Source organism: Brassica rapa, chromosome A09 (genome assembly GCF_000309985.2).
Source record: "Brassica rapa cultivar Chiifu-401-42 chromosome A09, CAAS_Brap_v3.01, whole genome shotgun sequence".
In the NCBI taxonomy this organism is placed as follows: domain Eukaryota; kingdom Viridiplantae; phylum Streptophyta; class Magnoliopsida; order Brassicales; family Brassicaceae; genus Brassica; species Brassica rapa.
This window is the reverse complement of record NC_024803.2, coordinates 26981068-26998222: the sequence shown is the minus strand read 5'-3', so window position 1 is coordinate 26998222 and position 17155 is coordinate 26981068. Positions and strand designations below refer to the sequence as shown.

Below are 17155 nucleotides of genomic sequence, written 5' to 3'. Positions count from 1 at the left end.
TTTGAATACAATTATTTATATTACGATTTATCTAAAATATATAAAGAAACTAATATCTACGCGGATGCGCGGATCAGTCTCTAGTTAAGTTTATATGTCAATGCTGTATCATAATTTACAAGAGTTATAAATAGTTTCAGGGGGTTACATAGCACATCTCTTTTCTCGTTTAACAAAGAACATTTAGTTTTCACTGAACAAAGAAAATCTTCTCATTTCCCATTAAGTTGTATACTTAACATTGAGAAAAAAATTTAGAAGTCAATAATCTGCCTAAGTTTTTTGAATTGCTTTATTGAATGAGTGAATTAGTGTAATGACAACTGACATTGTTGGACATGTTGTGGCCACCAAATTAAATTTTGTTTTTTTTCCAACATGATATACTTCTTTTTTTCCAAAGATGATATATTTTATTTTGTTAAAAAAACATGATACTAAAACAAAAAAAAAGTGGGGCTTTAATAAATAGAAAAATAAATTAAGAAAATTAAAGGTAATAAGTACTAATATTTGTTGTTGGATTTTGAGAGAGACTAAAATATAATGGGAGCAGTGACCTTAAGTTAAGTCAAATCATCCATCCACTCCGATTGATTGAAAGAAAAATTCATCACAACTCTTTGTTTCTTGAACAAATTGTTTTTGATTTGACGAGGGGAGAAGAACAGTCGTGACATTTTATTGCTAACAAATTGTTTTTATTTTTAGTGTGTGGGGACTGACTGGGAAAGATGGGTTTATGGATGAATTATATGAACTGAGCCTTGACGGTGAAGAAAAAAGGAAGTAAGTTACATGACTGCTAAAGTTGAAAGAACGTACGTTGTCCATGAACTATGTGTGTGACACAGGAACTATTACTCAAGAGTTACAATATATATAAATTGATGAGTGTAATTTTCAAATATGAAGTCATGATGTGGTATTATGACCTTATTGAAATTTTTTAGGAAAAAGGTTACATAGGAATATTCTAGCTTCATATGAAGATTTGAAAATTCGTGGGTTTAAAGAGCTCCGAAGATTCTATTCTGAGATGCACGTCGGTGTGCGGGTGGTGTCATGACAAGATAGTGAAATATGTAGGTGGTATTCTTGTGGAAACTACTGCCATTAGATATTGGTGTATTGGTGCTGTTGGTGATGGTTAAGCATGATGTATTTTAATAATGTTACCAAAATCAAGAAGACTGATAAACACGTTTATGCTGATACTATTTATGATTTTTTTGCGTTAGTTAAATTTATGGGCTAGATTTTGAAAATATAGATTGAAAAGAAATTTTGTACTTCATCTGTTTCATATTATAAGTAGTTTTAGCCAAAAAGAAAATATTTCACAATATACTCATTTCAATGCACCTCTAACTTGTTGAATATTGTGTGACTAATTGGTTAATCTTAATAATTAAATAATATTTTTTTTAAAGTAATATTTTTTAGTATTAGTGCTTTTAGCTAAAACTAGATCTTTTCTCCGCGCTACGCGCGGATTAGATACACTAATTTTCACCATTTTAATTTATATTATATTTAAAAGTAGTTTTACATAATATTTATAGTATCTCTAACATAATAATAAAGTAGCTTGAGGTATTTTTTAATTGTGATTTCTTTAACATGGTGAGCTCTATGTTTCGTCATTAGTTTAGTTTTGCATATTTTTCCTAGTTCTTCTAATAATGTTAAGGAGAAATTCTAATTTTACCATAGAATTGATACTATTTTAAAATCTCTTTAAAGAATAATTTTTCGTAAATACCTTAAATTTGTAATAAAAAACTAAACGAACCCACATAATCATTTTTTAAATATGTAAGAATTATGTATGGACGTTTACCCAATTCTATCCTTTAAATAATAAACTCCAAATATCTATACTATTAAAGCAGGATCCTATTGTCCTTTTTACCTTAGCCTACCATTTTCTTTACTAACATTACATGTTTCATTAATGGCAATCAAGTAATATTAATAACACATCTATATTGGGTCATTTTTTTCGGATCCAGCCCACATCATATCTCTCTTGGGCTGATTAAGAAATCAGATCTAATTCTCACATTTTTTTTTTCTTTTGAGCCATTGAGTCCAAGTTCAAATAATTTTTTTCAATTATTCTTAATTATTATTTTTCTTTCTTTTCTTAATATAATTTAACCATTCATAAAAAACTGATTTTTTTCATTGAAAAGTATAAATTTTTAGTAAAAGTATATAATTTTTATTAAAATATTAACCACATAATAAAATTAATTTATCAGAGTTATACCAACTTAATTCATTAAAGAAATAAGTTTAATTTTTTAAACATAAATAGTCATTTAAAATGAAATACGATAAATAAAGATAAAAAGTTTAAGTCTTTTATAAAATAAAACAAAAATATATGAAAATATGACATTTACTAAATATTTGTCAATAGAAAAATAAAATAATAAATCTGCGCTTTGAAAGCGCGGGTCAAAATCTAGTTTGTCATTAAATCTTAAACTCAAACGTTAGGATAGTTTTGATTAAATGCATTTTTGGAATGTTATATGTAATTTGTGGTATTATAAGCAATTTCTCTATAATGTAATTGGAACTGTTGAAGTATAATCGTGTTGTTGGTATTAAAGCAAACAATATATCTATTTTTCAATAATTTAAAATATCATACATGATAATTTAATATTTTTGTATTTAAATTTGTATGCTTTATAATTATCTAAAACTTTCACTTCTTCGTCCCATATAAATAGCTATATGATAGTGGAAATGCAAAAACTGTTTTAGATGAAATTGTTGTTTTTTTTTTAAAAGTGAAATTGTTGTTTTTTTTTAACATAAAAATTAAAATTGGGTTGAGAATCAAGCAAGATCATGTTATTAGAGTGTTTCGTTCATGCTAATTCTAAATAAAATTTAATTACTTGACAGTGTAAGATAGTTATACTCGTAATGATTTAAAATGAAATAGGTGTATAATAAAATGGAAAAATATATTTAGAAAATATATTTAAAATTATCATGCATGTAAATATTTCCTAACAATTCATTCTTTCTAACTATCCCTTTGTTTTTTTCAGTTTTAAGTTTTTTCATAGACGTATAAATAGAAACCCTCAATATAGTTTTGTAATAAATAATGTTCACAAAGATTAGTAGTACTATTAGCTATCTTAGATTAATGTGAAATATTAAAGATGAAGGTAGATTTAATCATCATTAGGCATTTAGAAGGTTTTTTTGTACAACTAACCAAATTAGTTGTTTATGCATGAATAATTTTCTGTAAATTTTAAACTTATTATTATGAGACTTTGTGTCTGACTGTATGGTATAATTAGAGTAAAGTGAAAAAGGTAAAAAATCTTTTCAGCTTCGGCTGGTTTACTCTCATTCTTCCAGTTTACTATAAAAATAAGAATAAAGTAGAATAAAATTTATCTCACCTTGGATGAAATGGAAAAGTTAACGCCAACGGTACTGTTTTGTTTCATCCTATTTTCACTTTTCTTTTCCACCTTTTTACTCTATTGATTAACCAATCACATCCTTTATATATGTTTTGTTACGAACCAATAATATTTACAACTTAACTATTTTATAAATTAAAAAGGTGTGATTGTTTTGGGTTGAGTTTTGTAAGTACTTACGACTGCTTCATTTTTCTTTTTTCTTGAATACCGTAATGTTTGGAATATATCTCATCGGCCACTCATAATGGAGACTTCTAAGACAATGTCTATAAATCATTTTCACTTGAGTTAAAAATTATTTTAACACATCTTTACTGTTCCCTCCGTTTCAGGTGATTTACTAATCATGATGTTTTATATGTGTTTTTGTTATTTAACATCAGACAATGTTTTCAAGTATCTAAATAACTTTACATTACTAAAAATGGTGTAACTGTTGTAAAAAAAAAATGGTGTAACTAATTATAATTTTAATATTTACATTTTTAATTGGTGAAACTATATCTAAATTATATTTTAATATTACTTTCTAAAATAGTCGATTTTTTAATATATGTTCACCGATGTAAAACATTATCTAATATTAAACAAAAAGACTATATGTTAAAGGTAAAAAATATAATATAAGAACACAAATCATTTTATTTGAGCAAATTTTGAAAATAGTTATTTTAAATAGAATTTGAAAGGTTTTGCAATTTTGGTAACTGACAAATCATAACAATTAAAAAATGTGTTGATATTTATTTATTACAAATCTATATTTATATATTAATTTATTTTGTTTGTCTATTATTTTATTTGTATGTCAAAGAATTTATGTTAAGAACATTTCATGCAGTGTTATAAATGTTTAATTCTATAAATTTATGTAAGGTTATATTCTAAATTTTTGTTCTAAAAACAATATGAAATTGAATTTCTAAATATGATGTTTGAAAAGTCTTAAAGTTATGCTTTCTGATTTCAGGATCCATGACCTTTTTTCTAAATAATGAAAAAAGAACAGTACGCAACACTGGCCAGTCCACTCAGGGATTCAAGTTAGTTTCTACTTTACCATTGTTTTTTTTTCTATCGTTAGAAAATTCCTTGAAATTTTAATTTATGATTATAAAATTGACAAATAGTTTTGCTTCAAAATGTACTCAGGGTTATAAACATATTTATGAAATATATATGATGTAATTGTTTAAAATATTTGGTTTAATTGTTATTAAAAGTAAGTTTATTTTATAATTTGTGTTAAAATTTTGTTCATGATTTTAGAAATTATTGTTATTTTATATTCCATTGACAAAAATATACTTTTTGTTTAAAATGTACCATTAAATTATGGAATATATTCATAAAATTGTGTTAAAATATTTGGTTTAGATGTTAATTAAACAAAAGTTATGGAAGATTTTACAATTGTTTAAATAATTGGCTGACCTGTCCGTTTTTACTTCACCTATTAGAAATAACTGTACTCATTGATCAAAGTTTCAAACTAATAATCATTTTCTGATGAGTTTAATGAAGTTATAAGTAATAAGTTGTGAAGTTTAATCCATTTTAACTGGAAATATAATTAAATCAGGTAAAGTACATAAAAATTTAATAGTGGTCATTACTATTTAAAATTATACATATTTGTTTGAGTCTTAAATATATTTACTATTTAAATTTGTTCCAATTTTATTTTGTTTATTTAATAATTTACTATATATTTTTAAATGTATTTTCTCTATGGGGTCCCTTTTTAAGCTAACTTTATATGCTCACTGTTTTTCTTTAATTTTATTTTGGTTGTAATTGTATTTCTTTTTTCTATTGAGAGTTGTTTGGTGTAATACTAATGCATATGTACTGTAAAATATTATTGCTTATTATGATTCCCAAAAAAAAAGATACATAAGAAATATTACAAAGTGGAAGGTGAATGTGAGCTCTTGATCACATTATTGCATGATTTGAGTACATCAGATTGAATGATTGAAGTCATTCAATCTGTGCTAATAAATTATCTGCTGCAGAAGAAAAGGGAATGCTACCACAGGAAGAGCGTGAAAGACTTCACTTTCCCCTTGCTGATATGAGCCTCATTCTCAATTATCCAAGTTGTGAGATGTCACTTCACCAAGAATCATAATCCAAGTATTTCTTAGCCATCTACATGGATGTTTCATCATCAACATAGCTAGCAGTGATGAGTTGATTCTTCAGCTGAGTGAATAACAAAGTGGAGATACTTAGAATCAGAAACTGCAGAAGAATTTGTTATGCAAAGGGAGTCAAAGTCTGGTGTTTTGAGAATATTACCGTACCTCAAAACATGTCTTTGCTACAGCAGCATGAAAACTTGCAGGTGATAATCTTCGGATCACCCTGCATGCAAACACTGAGAGAATAAGTTTTGAGGGATGTGAATAGCAAAGTTTGAAGTTAGGGTGACATCAAATTTGATTACTCGAGACACTGATTCACAAAATTATGACATCAAATGTAAACTTCTAAAAAGAGCACATATTTTGAAATAAGAGTGATCCTGCTACTCTGCTTTCTTAATTAAGTATATGACTAAGATGTAAAGCATCATTTTGAAACACACAAAAATGCATTTTAAACACTTACCGAATAGTCCATATATAGCAGTGTGCCCACCAGGTGCTTGACCTCCAGAGAGAACACGAAGCTGCCCATAGTAGCTCGTTCCAATACCCTGTTGAATTGTAGTCATGACCTTTATAAACCAAAAATACTAAACCAAGGCAATCCATAAATGATCATTTTAAACAGAAAAATCATAGAGAAAGCTTTATCCCTTCATGGGAAGGAGAAGTATCTCTGTCTTTGTCATGTGTAGCCGCCTTGTTAGAGCCACCACTATCATTACTAAGCGACATATCTTCCTTCTTTTCTTCACCAACTATCTTACTATCTGATTCTTCTGAAGATTTCCTTTCAAATTTCTGGCCGCTAATCTCGTCCCTGCCTTGCCTCTCCACGGCTGCTTCTGTTAGTCCGCTGGAATCCCTGTTGCTGTTAGGTCCGTGTAGGCTGATTCAAATCTAAAACGTCAATAACACGGCCACAACGGACTCCACGGCAAAGCTCCGGCAAATACTATACTTGAAAGGGGATCATCCTCCCTTGATCTTGAGTTTCATTCAGGTGAAGATGAATAATACAGAGCAAACCGTTTATAACGTTGGAGAGAGAGAGGGGACGACTCTGCTTTCTTCCACATTTTCCCAAGAAAAACTTCTCTCTCTCTCATTTTCTCGCACTTTCTTTCCACCTGGTGATGGCGGCGCAGGTTGAGATCGAACTCGATAACGGCGAAATTCTCGATCCCCTCTACAATGATGCATCCTCCTCCTCGACCGACTCAACAATTCTTCTCCGCGAAGGGAACTAAGAGCACGATGTCATCACCACGTGTTTCCTCTCCGGCTTAAGCGCCACTATCACTAACTCCACCACGATCGTAAGAAATCTCCGAATGCGATCACCACGAGAGCCAAGTCTCTAGCCTTTCGCATCTTCACGGAGGCCATGGCGAGGAAGGACGGCGGAGATCCGAACTTCAAATACGGTTGGTACACTGGCTCCAGAGAACAGATCAAACGGATCGTCTCGTACGGATTCAGCAGCAGCAAGATGAGATCGATGATCGCTTCAGACGAAATTAGGGATTAGGCGAGACATGCGAATATGACATGGCGATTTAAAGCTTCGTAATTGGCTGATTTTATTAATGACGTGGACACTCTCCCTGTTGATTATATATCCCTTTTAATATAGTATAGATTACTTATATATTGAAACATAGAGTATTTATTTTACTTTACATATTTATTCGGATAACATTGATTTCTTTATTGTTAAATACATCTAACCCAAAAATATTTTTACAAAATTATATTTTTAAAACTTTATAAATACATAATAACATCAAAGCCACGAATCTGCTTATAATTTGTAAGTCAACCGTGTAATGCATAACAAATGATAAGTTGATTGTATATATACATGTTAATTTTTTATATCAATGACTTAAGAATGATGAGAATTTATCACAAATACTACTTTTCTAATATCACATTTTATCTATACCTTAACCAACTTTACCATTAAAATTTTAATAGGTAAAATACCATCATACCCCTAACTAATCAAACATAACATACTGTCTTTCTCCCACGATTTACAGAATTCCCAAATTAAACGACGAGATTCGACGACTTCGGCGATTTCTCTGGCGAGATCGACGAATCTGACGATTTCACCAGCGAGATTCGACGACTCCAAAGATTTCTCCGGGAGAGATTTTACGATGCTGACGTCCGACGAGATTTGGCAAAGACTACAAACTCAAACAAACAGACGATCTATCACCACGAACGCGTAACAAAAGTGAGAGGATAATAGATGGTGATTTTCGTCTCTTTTTGTAGTTTCATCTTTGATTTTTCAAAATCTATCAGTTTCTGCGAAGGGAGACGAAGTTTTTCTCATGAAGTTTTCAAATCTCAAATTTATAAGACCTTATAAATTTATCGATGAAGAACATAGTGCTTATGAATGAAGACGACTAACCACGACCATCAAGTTTTCTCGATTGTTTTTATGAATTCCATGGAGGCTCCACTTCCATTGTTTCAATCTTACTTTCTCGATTCAACTTAGTTTTCAAATCTATACCAAAATCTCGCAAAAGCAATCACTAAAGCTTTTGGATTTCATTTTTGGTTTCTGCTTAGAGTAATCAGAAGAATGTTGAAAGACGCTCTGTTGGACACTAGGTGGTTCAAAGGTTGAATCTTACTATTATCTAAAGACCCCTCCTTTATTCACTTGTAAGTCTAAATGAGACATATACGCTTGTTTGGTAGTTGTCTCAGTGTGAGATGCTTTTATCTTTGGGTTGCTTATGAATTCTTAGTTTAGTATGTGTCTCTTGCTTCACTTTATCCATTGATGTTCTGTAATAAGAAGAAATGGGGAACATTTGTTAATTTGGTGAATATCTTGTAGTTTCAGGGCTAACTGCAACTATATCTGTGTATATTTACTCTTGCAGTTGCATTCATGATCTTAGGACCTTTGGTGATATGCCAAAGAGCATATTTTTTTATTCTCAAACAGTGTGTGAATATGATGTTTTGGAACCGAAACCGTACATGAGTCGAAAAACACTAGAATGTGGACAATCAAAATAAGCCTTTGATATTGTATACCATATAATTCAGGACACTTTTTTTTTTGCTTCTTTTGTACATGAATTATTCTTTCTGAGAGGTTTCATGAACCATAATTTGTTTTGTGATTGCAGTGTATATGTCCTTTTAGATGCTCTTAAGATGTCTATTTTTGCACTCGTAAATGGTATTTCAAGCTGGTTGGTGCTCAGATTGGCTTGCACTCAAGGCATAGAAAGTATAAAGTGCTTACATGTTAATCTTTTAAAAGATAACAATGATACTTAAATTATAGTTATTTTGCCTTATGGTTTTACAGAAGATTGTGTTTGAATGCATTAAAATTTTCATAGAGTTTTTCTCATCATCCGATGATGCAAAAGTATATGTTTTACAAAGCCTTTTTGTGTTTGATTGTCTTTTTGAGGGACTTTAGAAAAATTAACTTGTAAGCCATTATAAATCGGTTTATAAACGCTTATAAATCATTTTTGAGTTCCTTATACTCATTCTGCCTAGCATTAAATACATTGGATATTCACCCTATCAATATTCACAACCTATTCAATCAGTAAACAAAAATACTTAAACATCGACTTATAAACTCTTATAAATTAGCGATTTTATATTCTCTTATAAATGAGTTTATGAGAATTTCTAAACTCTTATAGATATATTTTTTAGCCCTTATAAATTTATTTATAAACCCTTATACATTTATTTATAAACCCTTATAAATATATTTACAAACTCATAAATTTATTTATAAAGATTATAAACTCTTACAACCATTTTATAAACTTTAATTAATTATTATACAAACCTTTATAAGACAATTATTACTACCAAATAATTTTACATAATATCTTGTAAATGGTTTTATGTAAATCATTATAAATAAATTTTTTATTTCTTATCAATGATTCATAAATAATTATAATGATTTACAAAGATTTATAAGAAATTATAAACACATATAAATAGCTTTATGAAGATTTACTTATAAAGTTTTGTAAGGATTTGTAAGTTCTTCCAAATGATTTATTACATCTTATAAATTGTGTTATGAATATTAGTAAACTCTTATAATTTTTTTATAAACTCTTATAAATATATTTATAAACTCTTATAAATAGATTTATAAACTCTTATAAATAGATTTATAAACTCTTATGAATGATTTATAAATTCTTATAAATGATTTTATAAACCCTTACAAATAGTTTTATAAATATTTTAAGTGTCTTATAAACTTTAGAGATAACTATAAAAAATTATAAATATTAATGGTTCATAAAAAGTTTTATAAACTATTATAAATGGTTTATATACAAAACTGTTTTATATATTCATATGATTGATTTTATAAACCCTTATAAACAAACATGCTTAGCTTTATTAATCATCATAGATACTTCCTTCTTGCAAACACAATTGATCCATCAAAGAATACATAAATAGATTGAAAGATGGATGAGACTAAACGGCGTATTTCCTGGCATATGTGATGAGCATTTTGGTTTTGCTGAATATTACACACTCGAAGGAGGAATGGATAAAACAGGTGCAGCTTGCATTAGGGAAGCTAGCTCTTGATAACTACTGCTCTAGAATGCTCTGATGAGAAACAAAGAAAAATACTAATGGTGAGTGCAGAGAAGTGCACACAGTAAAAAGAAAAAAATGAGCTTTGTTACCTTAGTGTTAAACTCTTCTAGGACAGTTCCAGAGATATAATTTTGCTCTTTTAGAAAATCTCTAGGGACATGCTTAGTTTTTAGCTCTTCGATCCAATCTATCAGCACAAATTTTGGTGATATCATTACATATATACTATAGTTATCCAATCTTTCTCAATTTAATGCTATGAACTACAGTTGTAAATTATATCTTGTGTATTCATGTTTTTCCAGCAATGTCATACAACACAATAGTTATGCACACTTCTCTAAATCATGGAATCATCTTATATTCTGTCCACCCTTTGAAAATAATGATAATACGAAACAATACAAGATTTATAAGTAATTATAAACACTTATAAATAGCTTTATAAAGATTTAATTATAATTTTTTTAAGGATTTGTAAATTCTTCTAAATGATTTATTACATCTTATAAATTGTGTTATGAAGATTATTAAACTCTTATAATTTTTTTAGAAACCCTTATAAATAGATTTATAAACTCTTATTAATGATTTATAAATTCTTATAAATGATTTTATAAACCCTTATAAATAGTTTTATAAATATTTTAAGTGTTTTATGAACTTTAGAGGTAACTATAAAAAAATATAAATATTAATGGTCATAAAAAGTTTTATAAACTATTATAAATGGTTTATATACAAAAGTTTTTTATATATTCATATGATTGATTTTATAAACCTTTATAAACAAACATGAATAGCTTTATTAATCATTATAGATACTTCTTTCTTGTAAACACAATTGATCCATCGATGAATACATAAATAGATTGAAAGATGGATCCGACTAAATGGTGTATTACTTGGCATAGGGCTGGGCAAATAAACCGAACCCGATCCGATAAAAAGGAATCCAAACCAATCTGAACCCGACGTAGATACCGATTGGATCTTGTTTTATGGTATTTTGGGTTATGGGTATTATCCGAACCGAACCCGAACCTAAATGGGTATCCGATAGAACCCGGAAGATTCAAAATCTCTCAAAATAGCTTGTACCAAGCATGATCTTAATTCCTAATATGTATCCAAAATACACTAATATATTGTTAAACATCTAAAATAATTATATATTACATTAAGGTTGGTGGTTGAAGTTGGCGGTTGAAGATTGAAATTTTTAGATTTTGGTTTTGTTTTTATTGAATAATGTTTCTTATTTCATGAGAACTTGGTTTTCGTTTTATGCTTTCTTTTATTTGGTTTTCTTTCTATCAATAACTATGTTTACCTTTCATTTGATTTTAAATTATCGCGTTTGATGTTCATTTCTTATTTTTGAATTAATTTTACTTATGTTTTGGTTACAAAATAGATATAAATCATGTATTTTTAAACCAAAGAACCGATTTTACTTATGTTTTGGTTACAAAATAGATACAAATTACATACTTTTAAACCAAATAACCGATTGGGACCCGAACCCAAAAGTACATCGGGTTGTACCGGTTCTTTGAAGATTTACTAACTCCGATCCGAACCCGAGAGAACCCAAACCGGTCCCGAACCGAACTTTCATAAAACCCGAATGGGGCTGATTTTGATAAACCTGAAAAACCAAAATCCGATTGAACAAAACCGAAACCCGATTGGGACCCGAATGCCCATGCCTAACTTGGCATATGTTATGAGCATTTTGGTTTTGCTGAATATTAAACACTCGAAGGAGGAGTGGATTGAGGATAGAGGAATGGATAAAACATGTGCAACTTGCATTAGGGAAGCTAACTCTTGATAACTACTGCTCTAGAATGCTCTGCTGAGAAACAAAGAAAAAAACTAATGGTGAGTGCAAAGAAGTGCAAATAGTAAAAAGAAAAAAATGAGCTTTGTTACCTTAGTGTTAAACTCTTCTAGGACAGTTCCAGAGACATATCATTTAGTTCTTTTAGAAAAGCTCCAGGGACATGCTTGGCTTTTAGCTCTTTGATCCAATCTATCAGCACAAATTTCGGTGATATAATTACATATTAATTATAGTTATCCAATGTTTCTCAATTTAATGCTATGAACTAGAGTTGTAAATCATTTCTTGTGTATTCATGTTTTTCCAGCAATGTCATACAACACAATAGTTATGCGCACTTCTCTAAATCATGGAATCATCTTATATTCTGTTCACCCTTTGAAAATAATGATAATACAAAACAACGTCTCTGACGTTGATCATTGTTTGTAGACAATACAATTCTCTAACAATTACCATCACTATGTCTTCTCTCTTGACTAGTACTTAGACTAAGCTTCCACTCTACATACCCTAAATAACAACTGAATTTACAAACCCTTATAAATTATTTAATAAATCCTTATAAATAATTTCAATACTAAAGTCTCAATACCCGTAGTCTTTAATTAATTCGTAAACCCAATTCCTAAAATTTCAAAACACAAAATCAAATTGCATACTCATCTCTAATCAATCGTTTACCTTCTTCAGATTGATGAATATTCTGAATCTCAATGTTGCAATAAATCGTAATCCTTAAACATTAATAGATGTCAATGGTAAAAACTCAGATTCTACAATCTCCTCGAACCTGTGAAGTGATCAAAGATGATCTGATACCAAAGGAAGATAATATATAGCTTCAACTTATAGCCATTCTTCGTAATGTCGCAAATAAACTCCACCATGATTTTACAGTAGAGTAGGATTATCATCATCGCCGCATCAGAAAAATTTCGAAAATAATTGTAACTGAAACCCAAAATTATAAGGGGTATATTTTTCTTAAAGCAGTGTTCACTATCAGACTCTTTTCTTTTATATGTATATATTCAAATATCAAGTCAAAATCAACCCTATGTGGTATTCGTAATAAAATCCTAAAATTACTTGAAACCTAGATTTACAAAGGGTTATAAATTTTCAAAAACTCAATGTTCACTATCGAAACTATTTCTCTTAGATCCAACTATTAATAGGTAACTCTTTCTCTTAGATCGAAACCACAAAATCTGAGAAAATTACTTACAACTTGTGATTCTTTCTGAGGATTCAACATTTTGAGGTTTCGAGTCTGGATCTCGTCTGCTTCATGAGAGAGAATACACTCGATCTCGTCGCTGTCGCTCGATCTCGTTTCTGTTGTTCGATCTCGTTGCCGTTCTCGATCTCGTCGACGTCGTCTTCCCTCGATCTCGTCGCATTGCAGTCACTCAATCTCGTCGACGTCTTCTTCGCTCGATCTCGTCGCCGTCGCTCGATTAAAATTGTGAGAGGGTTATTTTTGTCTTTTGCCTATTAATAATTTATGTATTTCTGAAAATATCCTCCTTCTTACTGTATATATGAAAAGTGGTACCAAAAAAAGTGTAAAAATAAAATTTCTCCAAGAATAATTTGCAATGTTAATTTTATAACTAGGCTTCTACCCGCGCTAAAGGCAAAATTTGTTCTTTTTCATTTGAATATTAAAATTTTATATAAGAAATAATATATTAAAAATGGAAAATTTTAATTGTATTATATTTATAATAGTTTGGGCTGTGTGAAGAATAATATTTTTAATTGTAAAAATATATTCACGGAAATGATTAGTTTTACCCCATTTATAATGCAAGATCATCATTTAAAATAATCTTAAAATTTTACTTAAAAATAATTTTATAAAAAATGTTATGCAATGTAAGTTTAAATGTATAGTTTATTTAAAATAATTTTATTTTATTATTTAGAAAACAACATATGTTAAATATAGAACTAATTTGTGTAGATCAGCTAAGTGTTCTATTGAGAAGAAGAAGTATGTGCAAAAAAAATATAGTCATATCATCTTAAATGTATCCACTTATAGATTTATTTATATTTATTTATTTCATTTTGGAAATATGTATATTTTTATCACCTACATATTCCCATTTTTAATTATATGTTTAAAAGAAGAAGAATTAACTAATTTTGAAAAAAAAATTATAATGTTTTTTTTTAAATTATGGCTTTGTTTATTTTAGTTTTACTTGGATTATTTTAACCTGTGAATAATTTAGATTTAAAAAAACAATATTCTAAAGTTATTTTATATTTAGTTTTAGAAATGGTCATTTGATTTTTCCATCTATGTTGTTGGGGAGAATTTTAAATTTTGCCGCAAGTTTAATACCTTTTTCAAATTTACCCTTAAAATAACTATTTCAAAAATAATTTAATGTTTATGATAAAAGTATTATATTAACTCTCCTACATCATTTATAAATGTTTAAAATAATTTTTTAAAACATTTGAAGAAGTTAAAAATTCCAACTCCACCCCATAAATACAAAGCCTAAACAATAGTAACTAAGCCTAAATGTTAGGATATTTTTGAATGAATGTATTTTCAAAAAAATGGAAGCCAATTGAGAGTATTTCAGATAATTTTTCATGTTTTTTTTAATTTTTTTTTATGTTTACTACATTATTGATATCATTATTTATGTATAGATTTAGTAAAGAGGTATTTTAAAAAATATGAATAGTAATAATTAGAATAACTGTCGAACAACTGCGGTAAAATCTTAATAATAATAAAAACATATAGATACATAAATATATGTAGAAACTTTTGTTAATATTAGATGCGTGTAGTGTGGTGTGGCGTGATTTCTAAACATTCAGAACCAAAATATGTATCAATAAGTATGATAATAGACGTAAGAACTAAATGAAAAATTTAGCGGAATGTCCCATCATTAAGGTTTTTGGAGTAGTTTCTTTGTTACCTCAAATCAATTAAAGTGAACATGCATCTATGAAAACGATGGTTTGCAAATAACCAAGACTGATTATTTCACACATAAAAAGTTAAATCAAAGAACAAGATCATAGTTACAACATGGAAATAAAGGAGGGATAAGTTTGATGTCTATCAAATCATTGACTAAATTATTATTTTTGACTGAATAGTTTAGTGCTTAGACTTTTCGTACGTGACAGCTAAACCAAAAAATGTGCTGATTAAATTAAGAGGGGTGAGCCATTACACGTCTGATTTATTCAGATTTTTGTATGCAGGAGAATTTGATGCCAATTTAAAGAATTTTAATACGTTAATGATTATATAAATTAGTAAAATTATAATCTTAATATTATAATATTTTTTTATACATATTTAAATCAATATTTAAAAATTACAAGTATGAACACTAATTAAATTTGGGTTACTTTAATTAATACTATATATGTCTTATATTTACTATTCATATAACTCCTAAGGAACTTAGTATATTCTAGATTTCATCCTTTGTATATATATATAAGAAAAAAGAATTCAACTTCAACAATCTATACTATTATTTGAATAATAAATTTGCTTATTTGACATGTTCTCTATGATTATTAGTAAATATGTATTTGTCATATTTATGCTCAATTATTAATTTTAATAAATAATTTTAGTGATTTAGCTGATAATTTATCATTAACTTGGAAATAATAAAAAATAACGTAATATCATAGTTAAATTTATATTATATTTACTTTAGTACATTTGAAATATTAAAATATCATATATATGTTTATATTATATTTGGTTTAATCATATTGACCCGGCTCTATTTTAATATCTATATCACATAATAGAAAATCAATCATTTCTCTTTTAAAGGGTGTTATTCAAGCAGTAATTTAAAATAAATTGTCAAATTTTGTAATCAATTAAAACTTTAAATTTAAACATCGTTTTTAGTGAATGGATTCTAAAATGGCAATTCTCTCAAATAGACCTTTTTAAGTTTTTGTCACAAAATAGCACTAAAAATAAAATGACCAAAATAGACCCTTTTAATTTTGAAAATTTTAATTTTTAATTTTTTAAAATTTGAAGTCCTATCCCCAAAACCCCACCACTTTACTCTAAACCCTATGTACGGATTAGTTAACCCTTCGGTATAAGTGCATATTTACTCTTTAATAAAACTTATTTTGGTCATATTTTTATTTGAAGTCTATTTTTGTGAAAATAAACTAAAAAGGCTACCTAGGATTTTGATTTCAATCATTTGTTTATGAGAATCCACCACAAATGATTTGAAATCAATTGTAAATATAAAGACTTTTGGAGGATTTTCATGTCTACCACTAATAAAGAGACATTTTCAAAAATAGATTCTTCGTTAAAAAGAAAAAAACTCTCATATCCTTGTTCTCTATATATAATAAATAATTATTATATTAAATAATTTTTTTTATGTTTTTGAATTATATTTTTCAAAGGGCAATTCTCCTAAATAGACAATTTTCAAGTTTTGATCACAAAAATAGACCACAAGGAAAAAAATGACCAAAATATATTATTTAATAGGTAAAAGGATCTTAATACCCTAGATATATAAAATAATAAAAAAAAAAATTAAAAAAATTAAAAAAATATTTTTTTATAGTTTTAGATTATAGTTTTCAAATTCAAACTTTTTTATAACTTTTTTTTTATATTTTTTCTTCAAATTTTCTTTTTGTAATTCGAAAATACTTTTTGAAACTGTTTTTAAAATTTTTTATTTTCAAATTTTTAATATTTATTTTTTATTTTATAAAGTTTTAAATCTCAATCCCAAATTCCGACCCTTAACTCCAAACTCTAAGGTTTGGATTAGTTAACTTTAGGGGTATAAGTGTATATTTACTTCTTTAATGAAATATTTTGGTCATTTTGATCCTTAGAGTCTATATTTGTGTCATAAACTTTTTTAGTGCTATCCTAGGGTATTTCCCTTTTTCAAATTCAAACTTTTTTATAACTTTTTTTTTTGATTTTTTTTTTCAATTTTGTTTTCAAACTTTCTTTATGAAATTATTATTTTAAATTTTTA

General features: G+C 27.9%; 1 long non-coding RNA gene across 1 annotated transcript; it reads right to left on the bottom strand.

The window, feature by feature from the left end:
• Positions 1–3836: 3836 nt before the first annotated feature.
• LOC117128605 lies at positions 3837–6617 on the bottom strand. Its single transcript, XR_004451989.1, has 3 exons — positions 6084–6617; positions 5777–5837; positions 3837–5675 (listed from the first exon to the last, which is right to left on the bottom strand). It is a non-coding gene; the product is annotated as an uncharacterized LOC117128605 (long non-coding RNA).
• Positions 6618–17155: the final 10538 nt, after the last annotated feature.